This window comes from Dermochelys coriacea, chromosome 2 (assembly GCF_009764565.3).
Source record: "Dermochelys coriacea isolate rDerCor1 chromosome 2, rDerCor1.pri.v4, whole genome shotgun sequence".
In the NCBI taxonomy this organism is placed as follows: domain Eukaryota; kingdom Metazoa; phylum Chordata; order Testudines; family Dermochelyidae; genus Dermochelys; species Dermochelys coriacea.
In genome coordinates this window covers 142,608,151-142,621,788 of record NC_050069.1, presented here as the reverse complement: position 1 = coordinate 142,621,788, position 13,638 = coordinate 142,608,151, and the positions used below count along the sequence as shown (strand labels likewise).

Genomic DNA, 13,638 nt, shown 5'->3' with positions numbered 1-13,638 from the left:
GCTGCTCCTCTGAAGTCAGTGGAAGCACTCCTGGTGCGGACATGTGCCACCAACAGAAGAAGGGCAGCATGGACATCAACCACTGCAGTAATTACTGTGGTGGCTGTAGGTCAACCTAATATAGGTCGACTTAAGTTTATAGTGTTAGACATACCCTCAGTATCAAACACATTTTAAGTCTACCATACCTTATCTTAAAGAAACAGCTCCCATTAACCAAATACCAATAATAAATACATAGCAATAAAGCTAATTTTTGAACAATATCCACATTCACCTCTAAATACATTTTGCAATATAAATTCATTCTGAACCTATAGTAAAGAACAGAATTATTAGACACATAGATAAACATGATTTGTTGGGAAGAGTCAACATCCGATGAAGTGAGCTGTAGCTCACGAAAGCTTATGCTCTAATAAATTTGTTAGTCTCTAAGGTGCCACAAGTACTCCTTTTCTTTTTGCGAATACAGACTAACACGGCTGCTACTCTGAAACATGGTTTATGTAATGGGAAATCATGCCTCACCAATCTACTAGGATTCTTTGAGGAGGTCAACAAGCATGTGGATAAGGATGATCGAGTGGATATAGTGTACTTAGATTTTCAGGAAGTCTGTGACAAGGTCCCTCACCAAAAGCTCATAAGCAAAGTAAGCTGTCATGGGATAAGAGGGAAGGTACTCTCATGGATCAGTAACTGGTTAAAAGATAGGAAACAAAGGGTAGGAATAAATGGTCAGTTTTCAGAATGGAGAGAGGCAAATAGTGGTGTCCACCATGGGACTAGTACTGTTCAACATATTCATAAATGATCTGAAAAAGAGGGTAAACAGTGAGGTGCCAAATTTGCAGATGATTCGAAACTATTCAAGATAGTGAAGTCCAAAGCAGACTGCGAAGAGTTGCAGGGGGGTTGCAAGGCTATTTTAGGGGGGTCATGGTATTACCACCCTTATTTCTGCACTGCCTTCAGAGCTGGGCAGCCGGAGAGCGGCAGCTGTTGGCCAGGTGCCCAGGTCTGAAGGCAGCGCTCAGCCAGAAGCAGCACAGAAGTAAGGGTAGCAATATCATACCATGCCACCTTTACTTCTGCGCTGCTGCCTTCAGAGCTAGGTGGCCAGAGAGTGGCAGCTGCTGACTGATGGCCCAGTTCTGCAGGCAGCTTCGCAGAAGTAAGAGTGGCAGTACCATATCGTGCCATCCTTACTTCTGCACTGCAGCTGGCAGCGGTTCTGCCTTCAGAGCTGGGCTCCCAGCCAGAAGCCACTGCTCTTATATACATATATATCTATTTTTTTGCACTCCTACCATGGGTCATCAATACGATTTGAACCCATAATCTCCACATTTGCAACACAGACCTCTTCCAAGTTTGTTAAAAGGTGGGGCACTGAAAGCTTGCTATTATCTTCTGAGTGTACCAGCCCATGCATGGTGATGCAACATACACATTTCTAATGGATTACACTAATATTGTGTGACAGCCTTTGAATGCTGAGTATCAGGATTTTTGGTTTCCATTCCTGGCTCTGGGAGCAGATTGTGGTCTAGGAGGTACATATGGCATAGCCAAATGTAGTGCCACCCCTGTTTGGGTTTCCTGTGGGGACTAAACCTGGGTCTTGTGGAAACAAAAACATGAGCTTCTACTGCCTTTAGCATGAGGGAACCTTTCCTCTGCTTGCTAGGAGTCAGCTCTCTACTCTCCCTGCCACAGGCAACACAAGCACTCCCCTTTCAGTCCATGTGGGCTCCGTAGTCCTTCATGCAGCCTAGTGATGCATGAGGGACAATGGTTCTCCGAGCATCCTCTGGACCCTGAGTTCTCTGAGTATCCCCCTGTAGTGCCCAGCCATATCCACTGGACAATCACACAATTACCAGGCCTGCTGTTCCCAAATGAACAATACATCACAGTTTACTAATCACACCTTAGAGAACAGCTTTACTTAATACACAGCGCTTAGATTTGTTTATAGACAAAACAAGTAGATGTTTATTCAACAAAGACTAGAGATTCAGATAATAGCAAATAGGATTAATGGAAACAAAGGGAACATCTAAAACAAAATCTTAACATGCATTCTAGGGCCTAAACTCAACTAACAAAATGCTCTTTTGTCTAATTAGACCCCCAAGTCTTCAGAGCATTTTTCAGCCAGGATGGGCTTAAAACCCTTCTTTCATGAAATCAAGCCCCTTGGCAACTTGAACCCGCAGTTATCCTTCATGAAGGGGAGACATCTGTTCCCCAGATACAAGTTCATTGTCTTTACACCTAAACAGGAGTTTAGGAGTTGTTGAGTTTTTTTCTCTGTTGTTGGTTTTTTTTCCATGCAAGCCCCTCAATCTATTGATTAGCATTTCACTCAAATTGTGAATGGGCATCCATTGTGAACTATACAATACTCAATTTGCATATGATCGGCCAGAGAGAGAGAAGCATATGGCCTGACAGGAATATCATAGAATCTTAGAAGATTAGAGTTGGAAGAGACCTCAGGAGGTCATCTAGTCCAACCCCCTGCTCAAAACAGGACCAAACCCAACTAAATCATCCCAGCCAGGGCTTTGTCAAGCCGGGTCTTAAAAACCTCTAATGATGGAGATTACGCCACCTCCCTAGGTAACCCAATCCAGTGCTTCACGATTTCCTAGTGAAATAGTTTTTCCTAATATCCAACCTAGACCTCCCACACTGCAACTTGAGAGCATTGCTTCTTGTTCGGTCATCGGCCACCACTGAGAACAGCCTAGATCTAATCTTTTTGGAACCCCCCTTCAGGTAGTTTAAGGCCCCCTAATCATTTTTGTTGCCCTCCGCTGGACTCTGTCCAATTTGTCCACATCCTTTCTGTAGTGGGGGACCCAAAACTGGATGCAGTACTCCAGATGTGGCCTCACCAGTGCCGAATAGGGGTGAATAATTACTTCCCTCGATCTGCTGGCAGTGCTCCTACTAATGCAGCACAATATGCCATTGGCCTTCTTGGCAACAAGGGCACATTGTTGACTCATACCCATCTTCTCCTCCACTGTAATCCCCAGGTCCTTTTCTGCAGAACTGCTGCTTAGCCAGTCGGTCCCCAGACTGTAGCAGTGCCTGGGATTCTTCCATTCTAAGTGCAGATCTCTGCACTTGTCCTTGTTGAACCTTATCAGATTTCTTTTGGCCCAATCCTCCAATTTGGCTAGGTCACTCTGGACCCTATCCCTACCCTCCAGCATATTTACCTCTCCCCCCATCTTAGTGTCATCGCGAATTTGCTGAGGGTACAATCCATCCCGTCATCCAGATAATTAATGAAGGTGTTGAACAAAACCGGCTTCAGGACCAACCCCTGGAGCACTCCGTTTGATATGTGGCTCATCTTTTGGTGACCTGCCCTAACTCACAGACCTAGAGAACATAATGGTTAGTATACATACCTAGCTCCTCACATATTTTCCTTACATACATCTCACAATGATTATGATGACCTGTGTGACATAGGCTTTCTGTAGAGACCTTATATGACATTCAGTGGTGAACTAATATGGAGATCCCACACCTAGGGGATCCCTGTAACCCTCATGCATCCCTGTGCCAGTGGGGCACAAAGAGGTCCCTGGATCACACAGTCATTGAAATCATAGAATCATAGAATATCAGGGTTGGAAAGGACCTCAGGAGGTCATCTAGTCCAACCCCCTGCTCAAAGCAGGACCAATCCCCAACTAAATCATCCCAGCCAGGGCTTTGTGAAGCCTGACCTTAAAAACTTCTAAGGAAGGAGATTCCACCACCTCCCTAGGTAACACATTCCAGTGTTTCACCACCCTCCTAGTGAAAAAGTTGTTCCTAATATCCAACCTAAACCTCCCCCGCTGCAACTTGAGACCATTACTCCTGGTTCTGTCATCTGCTACCACTGAGAATAGTCTAGATCCATCCTCTTTGGAACCCCCTTTCAGGTAGTTGAAAGCAGCTATCAAATCCCCCTCATTCTTCTCTTCTGCAGACTAAACAATCCCAGTTCCCTCAGCCTCTCCTCATAAGTCATGTGTTCCAGTCCCCTAATCATTTTTGTTGCCTTTCGTTTTCCAATTTTTCCACATCCTTCTTGTAGCGTGGGGCCCAAAACTGGACACAGTACTCCAGATGAGGCCTCACCAATGTCAAATAGAGGGGAACGATCACGTCCCTCAATCTGCTGGTAATGCCCCTACTTATACATCCCAAAGTGCTATTGGCCTTCTTGGCAACAAGGGCACACCATTGACTCATATCCAGCTTCTCATCCACTGTAACCCCTAGCTCCTTTTCTGCAGAACTGCTGTCTAGCCATTTGGTACCTAGTCTGTAGCGGTGCGTGGGATTCTTCCATCCTAAATGCAGGACTCTGCCCTTGTCCTTATTGAATCTCATCAGATTTCTTTTGACCCAATCCTCTAATTTGTCTAGGTCTCTCTGTATCCTATCCCTACCCTCTAGTGTATCTACCTCTCCTCCCAGTTTAGTGTCATCTGCAAACTTGCTGAGGGTGCAATCCACACCATCCTCCAGATCATTAATGAAGATATTGAACAAAATCGGCCCGAGGACCGACCCTTGGGGCACTCCACTTGATACTGGCTGCCAAATAGACATGGAGCCATTGATCACTACCCGTTGAGCCCGACAATCTAGCCAGCTTTCTATCCACCTTATCATTCATTCATCCAGCCCATACTTCTTTAATTTGCTGGCAAGAATACTGTGGGAGACCATGTCAAAAGCTTTGCTAAAGTCAAGGAACAACATGTCCACTGCTTTCCCCTCATCCACAGAGCCAGTTATCTCATTATAGAAGGCAATTAGATTAGTCAGGCACGACTTGCCTTTGGTGAATCCATGCTGACTGTTCCTGATCACTTTCCTCTCCTCTAAGTGCTTCAGAATTGATTCCTTGAGGACGTGCTCCATGATTTTTCCAGGGACTGAGGTGAGGCTGACTGGCTTGTAGTTCCCAGGATCCTCCTTCTTCCCTTTTTTAAAGATGGGTACTACATTAGCCTTTTTCCAGTCATCTGGGACCTCTCCCGATCACCATGAGTTTTCAAAGATAATGGCCAATGGCTCTGCAATCACATCTGCCAACTCCTTTAGCACTCTTGGATGCAGTGCATCTGGTCCTATGGAGTTGTGCACTTCCAGCTTTTCTAAATAGTCCCGAACCACTTCATTCTTCACAGAGGGCTGATCACCTCCTCCCCATGCTGTGCTGCCCAGTGCAGTAGTCTGGGAGCTGGCCTTGTTCGTGAAGACAGAGGCAAAAGAAGCATTGAGTACATTAGTTTTTCCACATCCTCTGTCACTAGGTTGCCTTTCTCATTCAGTAAGGGGCCCACACTTTCCTTGACTTTCTTCTTGTTGCTAACATACCTGAAGAAACCCTTCTTGTTACTCTTAACATCTCTTGCTAGCTGCAACTCCAGGTGTGATTTGGCCTTCCTGATTTCACTCCTGCATGCCCAAGCAATATTTTTATACTCTTCCCTGGTTATTTGTCCAATCTTCCACTTCTTGTAAACTTCTTTTTTGTGTTTAAGATCAGCAAGGATTTCACTGTTAAGCCAAGTTGGTCGCCTGCCATATTTACTGTTCTTTCTACATATCGAGATGGTTTGTTCCTGTAACCTCAATAAGGATTCTTAAAATACATCCAGCTCTCCTGGACTCCTTTCCCCCTCATGTTATTCTCCCAGGGGATCCTGCCCATCAGTTCCCTGAGGTTGTCAAAGTCTGCTTTTCTGAAGTCCAGGGTCCGTATTCTGGTGCTCCCCTTTCTTCTTTGTGTCAGAATCCTGAACTCGACCATCTCATGGTCACTGCCTCCCAGGTTCCCATCCACTTTTGCTTCCCCTACTAATTCTTCCCAGTTTGTGAGCAGCAGGTCAAGAAGAGCTCTGCCCCTAGTTGGTTCCTCCAGAATCAATGGAATCTCTATTCTAAGACTTTGTCTCCATGAGAAAGCTGCACCAAGGCAGCATGTAGCTTTTAATGAAACCAAGCAGAGGGCACTCAGCCAGCTTCATTAAAATGTTTTGGAGACTGCTGAATGGAATAAGGGTTCCATGGGATTCTTCCACTTGTACATAACTTTTTTTGCAAGTTCCACACGTCTTTTGATTTGGATGCAATAACTTTTTGCAATGGAGAGCCACTAGAACAATAGGTATAATGACTTTATCATGTTCCCTCATCTCTTCTCTCAAGTAAACAATTGCTCCCTTTTCAACCTCTTCATAAGGAAATCTTCAAGTGCCTCCAATCATTTTCATTATCCATCTGAACTCTTCTGCCACATATTTTTTGCAATAGGCTGGCCAGAGCTGCACAGGGTATTCCAGGTGAAAGTGTGATTTATATAATGCCATTATATTTTCTGTATTATTTTCTATCCCATTTTTTATCCATCTTCACTGTTTGTTTGCTATCTTGACTTCTGTTGCATGTAGGTTATCACAGAACTGTCTAGATCCATAGATTCAAAGGCCAGAAGGAATCAGTGTGATTGTCGAGTCTGACCCCAGGTACAACACAGGCCATAGAATTTCACACAGTCCACAAAGATGCCTAGGTCTTTTTCTTGAGTGGTTACAGTTGATTTAGAACCAAACAAAGTTTATGAGTAGTTCAGACTATTCCTTCTAATGTACCCCATTACCTTGTATTTTTCAACACTGAATTTCATTTGCTACTGAGCCAGCCAGTCACCTAACTTGGAGGTGAGGCAGTCCTTGGAGTGCAGCAGGAATTAGGAACAATGAGTTAGGAGTCCTACAAAGGCTTGTTTCTAGACCATGTAGTAGGGGGCATGGCATCCTAAATAAGTTGTGCTGTGGAGATCTGATTTATTTTGGAATGTAAAATGGATGAGGGGGGAAGACCAAGGTAAAGAAAAGAAAGGTTTGTGGGGACATACACGAGTACAAAAGAGGGAAATGAGGGAGGGATTAATGTAAGAGACAAGGAAGATTGATTGTTGTGAAGTCAAGGAAGGGAGAACTGAAAGCAGGGAGAAGTTGGGAAGGCAAAGTGGAACACAGTGAAGAGAGAAAGGAAGAAAATAAGAAAATGTTCAGAAGATAAATGTGAGAGAGACAAAGAAATAGAATGAAATAAAGTAGGGCTGTCGATTAATCACAGTTAACTCGTGATTAAGTCAAAAAAATTAATCACGATTAAAAAATTAATCTTGATTAATTGCAGTTTTAAGTCACACTGTTAATCAATAGACTACCAATTGAAATTTATTAAATATTTTTGAATGTTTTTCTATATTTTCAAATATATTGATTTAAATTACAACACAGAATACAAAGTATACACTGCTAACTTAATATTATTATTTTTGATTAATATTTGCACTATAAAAATTATAAACAAAAGAAATAGTTATTTTTTCAGTTCACCTGATTCAAGTACTGTAGTGCAATCTCTTTATCATGGAAATGCAACTTACAAATGTAGATTTTTTTTGTTACATAACTGCACTCAAAAACAAATCAATGCAAAATTGTAGAGCCTACAAGTCCACTCAGTCCTACTTCTTGTTCAGCCAATCACTAAGACAAACAAGTTTGTTTACATTTACAGGCGATAATGCTGCCCACTTCTTATTTACATCACCAGAAAATGAGAACAGGCGTTCACATGGGACTTTTGTAGCTGGCATTGCAAGGTATTTACATGCAAGAAATGCTAACCATTCGTATCTCTTTCATGCTTCCGCCACCATTCTAAAGGACATGCTTCTATGCTGATGACTCTCGTTTAAAAAAAAAGCATTAATTAACTTTGTGACCGAACTCCTTGGGGGGAGAATTGTATGTCTCCGGCTCTGTTTTACTCACATTCTGTAATATATTTCATGTTATAGTAGTCTCAGATGACTCAGCACATGTTCATTTTAAGAACACTTTTGCTGCAGATTTGATAAAATGCAAAGCAGGTATCAATGTGAGATTTCTAAAGATAACTACAGCACTCAACCCAAGGTTTCAGAATCTGAAGTGGCTCCAAAGTCTGAGAGGGATGAGGTGTGGTGGATGGTTTCAGAAGTCTTAAAAGAGCAACACTCCAATGAAGAAACTACAGAACCCGAACCACCAAATAAGAAAATAAACCTTCTGCTGGTGTCATCTGACTCAGATTATGAAAATGAACATGCGTTGGTCCGCATTGCTTTGGATCGTTATCAAGCAGAACCTGTCATCAGCATGGAAGCATGTCCTCTGGAATGGTGGATGAAGCATGAAGGGACATATGAATCTTTAGGACATCTGGCATGTAAATATCTTGCGGCGCCAGCTGCAACAGTGCCATGTGGACTCCTGTTCTCACTTTCAGGTGACATTGTGAACAAGAAGCAGGCAGCATTATCTCCTGCAAATGTAAACAAACTTTTTGTCTGAGCGATTGGCTGAACAAGAAATAGGACTGGGTGGGCTTGTAGGCTCTAAAGTTTTACATTGTTTTATTTTTGAATGCAGTTATTTTTTGTACATAATTCTACATTTTAAAGTTCAACTTTCATGATAAAGCGATTGCACTGGAGTACTTGTATTAGGTGAACTGAAAAATACTATTTCTTTTCTTTTTACAATGCAAATATTTTTAATCAAAAATAAATATAAAGTGAGCAGTGTACACTTTGTATTCTGTGTTGTAATTGAAATCAATATATTTGAAAATGTAGAAAACATCCACAAATGTTTAAATAAATGTTATTCTATTATTGCTTAATCGTGTGATTTATCGCGCAAATAATTTTTTTAATCACTTGACAGCTCTAAAACAAAGGAAACCAAGGAGAGGACAAAGAATAAAGATTAAGAATATGGAATTTGAGCATTTCTCCAAATGGGTATTTTATATCAAGTCAACTACTTGGTCTTATGGGGCTTTTTGTCAAACCTAGGAATGATTGGGGTACAGTCAAGCACAGATTGACTCCTGACCTAATAAGATATGGTTACATTTAAAATCAAATGAAATTATAACAAGATTGGTGTTCGGAGAGATTTGTTATCAATGATTCCAAGGACAGGACTAAAAAGAAAGCTATTTGTAATGTAATCTGCTTTTATTATAGTCATGAAATATAATCTCAATATGCCTTATTGCATTTTCCAGGAGGCTGTTTGAGGTTAGCTTTGCAATGCTGTTTTCAAGCTGTAGTTCTACTAATGAATTATGGCACCAGCTGTGCTCCTTACCCCTTCTTAAACCCATTACAAAATATAAATTTAAATTCTTGCCACAGGACTCTGGTGGAATTACTGCCTCAAGAAACTGCACTCATCCTCTCTCACTTAAAGACTCTTCCTCTTGGTATTTCATTGAGATAGAAAATTGTGGTTAAAAAAATCCAGATTTAGAAAAATATTTTGTGGTGCATTGAAAATTGTGTTAAAATTACACGCCATAACTAAGTTTTAAGAGGTTTCATGGTCCTGTTGAAGGCTAAGGGGCTCTGTAGGGAAGCGAGCAATTTGTGTCTTTGACTTCAGCAATTGGTCTGCAAAGAGCCAGCCTGGAGCAAGGTGAGTTTAATTGTGCTTTTCTGCCTTAGGTAGCAGCCTGCTTTCTCTCTCTCTCTCTCTAATTGGTTGGGGGTATGTTAGATTTCTGGATTCTAAGAGATAAAGTTGTTTTATGTTGCAGTCTTACAGGAAGAATATCAATTTTTTTTTCTGTGTGTATATGCAATGAACATAACACTTTTAATTTTATTTAATGTTTGATGTTTTAAAAGGCATAGTTCAAAGTAATTTTTTTAGAGACTTGATTTATATCTATTTATGTCTATTAACACTGTATAACTTCTAACATTGGAGTCAAATGCCAGAGCAGGACTAGAGAAAAATGTGGGGATTATAGCATTTTAAGAGTGATAGAGTGACTTGAGAAAAAAACATGAAGAGCATAAATTTCCTTAGGGCATGGCTACACTTGCAGTTATAGAGTGCTTTGAGTTAAACCAGCCTTTGTAGAGCGCAGTAGGGAAAGCACTGCAGTCTGTCCACACTGACAGCTTCAAGCGCACTGGCATGGCCACATTTGCGGCATTTGCAGTGGCATTGGGAGCGGTGCATTATGGGCAGCTATCCCAGCATGCAAGTGGCTGTAACGTCCTTTTCAAATGGGGGGTGAGGTGGGGTGGAGTGTGTTGTGTATGTGAGGGGAGAGAGAGAGTGGGTTTTTGGGGGGCTGAGATCATGTTAGCATGCTGTCTTGTAAATTCAGACAGTAGCAGACCCCCCCTCACCTCCCGCCTCTCTCTCTCACACACAGCATTCCACACTAATGGTTGCTTTGTCTTGGAGCAGATAAGCAGCTGGCTGTCAGAAACGGAGCTTTCAAAGGGCATTTCTGCATTCCTACAGCCGATTCCAAACAATGACAAGAGCGGCCACTTGACTTAAGGGGATTATGGGATGTTTCTGGAGGCTGATCAGAGTGCAGTAAAGCAACACCTCGTTCACACTGGCGCCGTGGCATTCCAGCGAGGGTGCAGCAAACGTTATTGCACTTGCCGAGGTGGAGTACCAGCAGCACTGTAGCTGCGGAGTCAGAGCGCTCTACGTGCCTTGCCAGTGTGGATGGGTAGTGAGCTAGTGCACCCAGGGCTCCTTTATTGCACTGTAACTCGCAGATGTAGCCAAGTCCTTAGTAAAGTCATATTCCATTCCTGCTAGAGTGGAGATAGAAAAGGAAGATGACTTTGCCAGCCTCATGCCCTAGTACAGGGGTCTGCAACCTTTCAGAAATGGTGTGCCGAGTCTTCATTTATCTAATCACTCTAATTTAAGGTTTCGCATGCCAGTAATACATTTTAACATTTTTAGAAGGCCTCTTTCTATACGTCTATAATATATAACTAAACTATTGTTTTATGTAAAGTAAATAAGGTTTTAAAAATGTTTAAGAATCTTAATTTAAAATTAAATTAAAATGCAGATCTTACCCGTTTAGTGTGATCCTTGCCTTTGCATTTTCTTGCTGAGTTTTCCAGTGTCTGACACATATTTGGATACTTTAAGCTGCACACAGGCTTCTGAGTGATCAGTTGTTAACTGGCTCCGAGAGGGACAGAGGACAGATTTCATGTGTGAAAATACCTGTTCACACAGGTATGTGGATCCAAATGCTGAAAGCATTGCAAACGCAATTTTCTTCAAACAGTTAAATATCACAGGCAGGGATGTCCAGCGGGTCAGAATAGAGGCCCCATGATCTCTCTCGGTAGCTTCAAGTGCATTCCGCAGATCTCCAAACTTTGATGCCCACAATTCTGAGCTTTTTAACTGAATGAGCTGAATTTCAAAATCTTCAACATCCATCCACTGAAATACAGACAAATCCAAGTCACTTTCGTTGAGCTTTTCAGGTTTAATTAGAAAAGAAAGCATTGGGCCAATTCACTGGAAATCTTGAAATCTGTCAGAAAATTCTGATTCCAGTTCTTGCATGTACATTCTAATCTCAACATCAAACACAGTGTGCTGTTCCACGTGGCATGATAGTGATATAAGCAGCAAATCAGGACTTAAAAATATCCCAGTACAGTGGCGCTGGAACAATTTTTAAGGTGGAGGTGCTGAGCTGTGCCCTCTCTTTCCCCTGTCTGCACCCCTCACTGCCTCAGGCTGAGGCCAGTGGGCCACAGCTGGGGGTGGCTCAGAGCCCCGGGCTGGCGGCTGGGACTCCAGGCTGGCAGCAGAGCCCCCTGGACCGGTGGCTAGAACCTGGGGCTGGCAGCAGGGCGGGCGGACGGAACCCTGACTGGCAGGGGGCCAGCGGCCGGTACCCCAGGCGAGCAGCAGAGCCCCTGGGACCGGTGGCCAGAACCCGGGCACTGTGAGTGCCACTGAAAATCAGCTTGCCTGCTGCCTTTGGCCCGCGTGTCATAGGTTGCCTATCCATGCCTTAGCATTAGGGTTCCAAACTACCATGCAGCAGACTTACACTTTTCACTCCAGGCTGGCCTCACAGGAGGGGAGAATTTGAGAGGCACTCTGGGATGGGGAGGAGAAAAGAATTATTCATGCCATTCAGTGGTGTTCCTTTGAGCCAGCTACGCACTGTCTACATGAGAAAGTACTAGTTTTCAAATCCATCCGTCATCCTTAACATTACTCTGAATTTAAACATTGTGGGACCTGGAAGAGCACAATGCAAAGTGACCTTAAAGCTGCCCCTAAAAGGGCAGTTGAGGATATCCCCAGCATGGGGGAATCCTGAGATAGTGTAAAGTTGGCATAGCTCAGTACTTGGATGTTTCCAGGCTGCCTGGGAGTGGGAAGGAAATGCGGCAGGCGCTGAAGAAGGTGGAGCTGGAGTGTGATGTGCTTCACTCATCCTCGGATGGCAGAAGTCTCTAAGGGGTTATGCTACTTGGCATAAATTTGGCCCTTGGCCAGGCCCAGGATCAGCAGAGACATGAGGGTGAGAGAGCCACATTTGCCTCTCTCCTGTTACACTTTCACTGAATTGGTGCCAGCACAGATGGAAATTGAACCCTGTCAATTGCAATAGATAGATGAAGACAGACTTGTCCAGCACTTCATTTCAGAAAGCATTCTTGCAGCAAATTAGAAGAATCTTTTGTGGATAAGTTCTGGACCAGCTGCTGCTTTCCAGGGTGTTTCCCTGGCGGGCACCCCATAAGGCAGAGTGATCTTAGTACAATTTGTTAAAAATCTTCTGTGATCTCCCATATCTTTTCTGTGCTGTGCGGTCTGGTATCTTCACTGGCAAAGGAGAGCCTCAGAAGTGCAAAGTTTGAAAGGAACAATACTGAGCTCAATACTGCTGCATTTTACAGGCCCTAGGGTGAAGAAGCAGAAGGGAGAGAAGCACTTTCCTGTTCCAGGCCCCTTCCAATCAAGGCCTCCTTCTTCTGTATGTTCTCACTACACAACCCTGCTCCACCTTTGCCCCCCCCCCCACATCCCTGCTTACAACCCATGCCCTCTCCCTATGGCTGCTGTGTGGTGGGGCCAGTGAGGGAGAAAGAGGATCGTGAGGAGGGTCTACTCTGCTAAACTTCTATCTCCCCACTTCCTTACTCATGCACTATGGCCTCTTGGAGTCCCATCTTTCCCTACAACCCGCTCCTCTTTGCCCTTTGCTGCCTAGGTTGCCTGGCTCCCTCCATGGTCGTTATGCTGAACAGAGGTGATAAGAAAGTGGCTGGCGACTTTGGAAAACAAAAGTAGCTGATGGAACTGAAGTTTCATTGGCTAATCTTAGAGTAAATCAAATTAGTTACTTTGAATAATGGGAATAATGCTTTATGTATTTAATTTAAAATTTCAAACGTAGCCTGTGTCCAAGATGTTATCAGAATGAGTGTGTGTGTGAAGTTTGGAATTTATAGGGACTGAGGTTGCTAGATATAAGCAAAGAAATGTGAGAAAAATTGAGTACAACTTCAAAAAGGGAACATTTAAAAAGAGTTCCTCTGCAAAAGTTAGCATTTTACTAAAAATTACATAGAAAATGTGTTTGTCTTATTAAGAGTTTTTGTATTAAATTTGGAGAATAAATTGAATTACTCAAATGTATAACAGATTTTAGTCCTGCTTTATCTGGAATTTTAAC

The 13,638-nt window shown here is 42.9% G+C and overlaps 1 protein-coding gene across 1 annotated transcript in view; it reads left to right on the top strand.

Annotated features, from left to right (window-relative positions):
* The window catches only part of ANKRD33B (ankyrin repeat domain 33B), a 102,182-nt gene that overhangs the window by 11,623 nt on the left and 76,921 nt on the right, over positions 1-13,638 (top strand). The gene's annotated exons all lie outside the window — the stretch shown is intronic.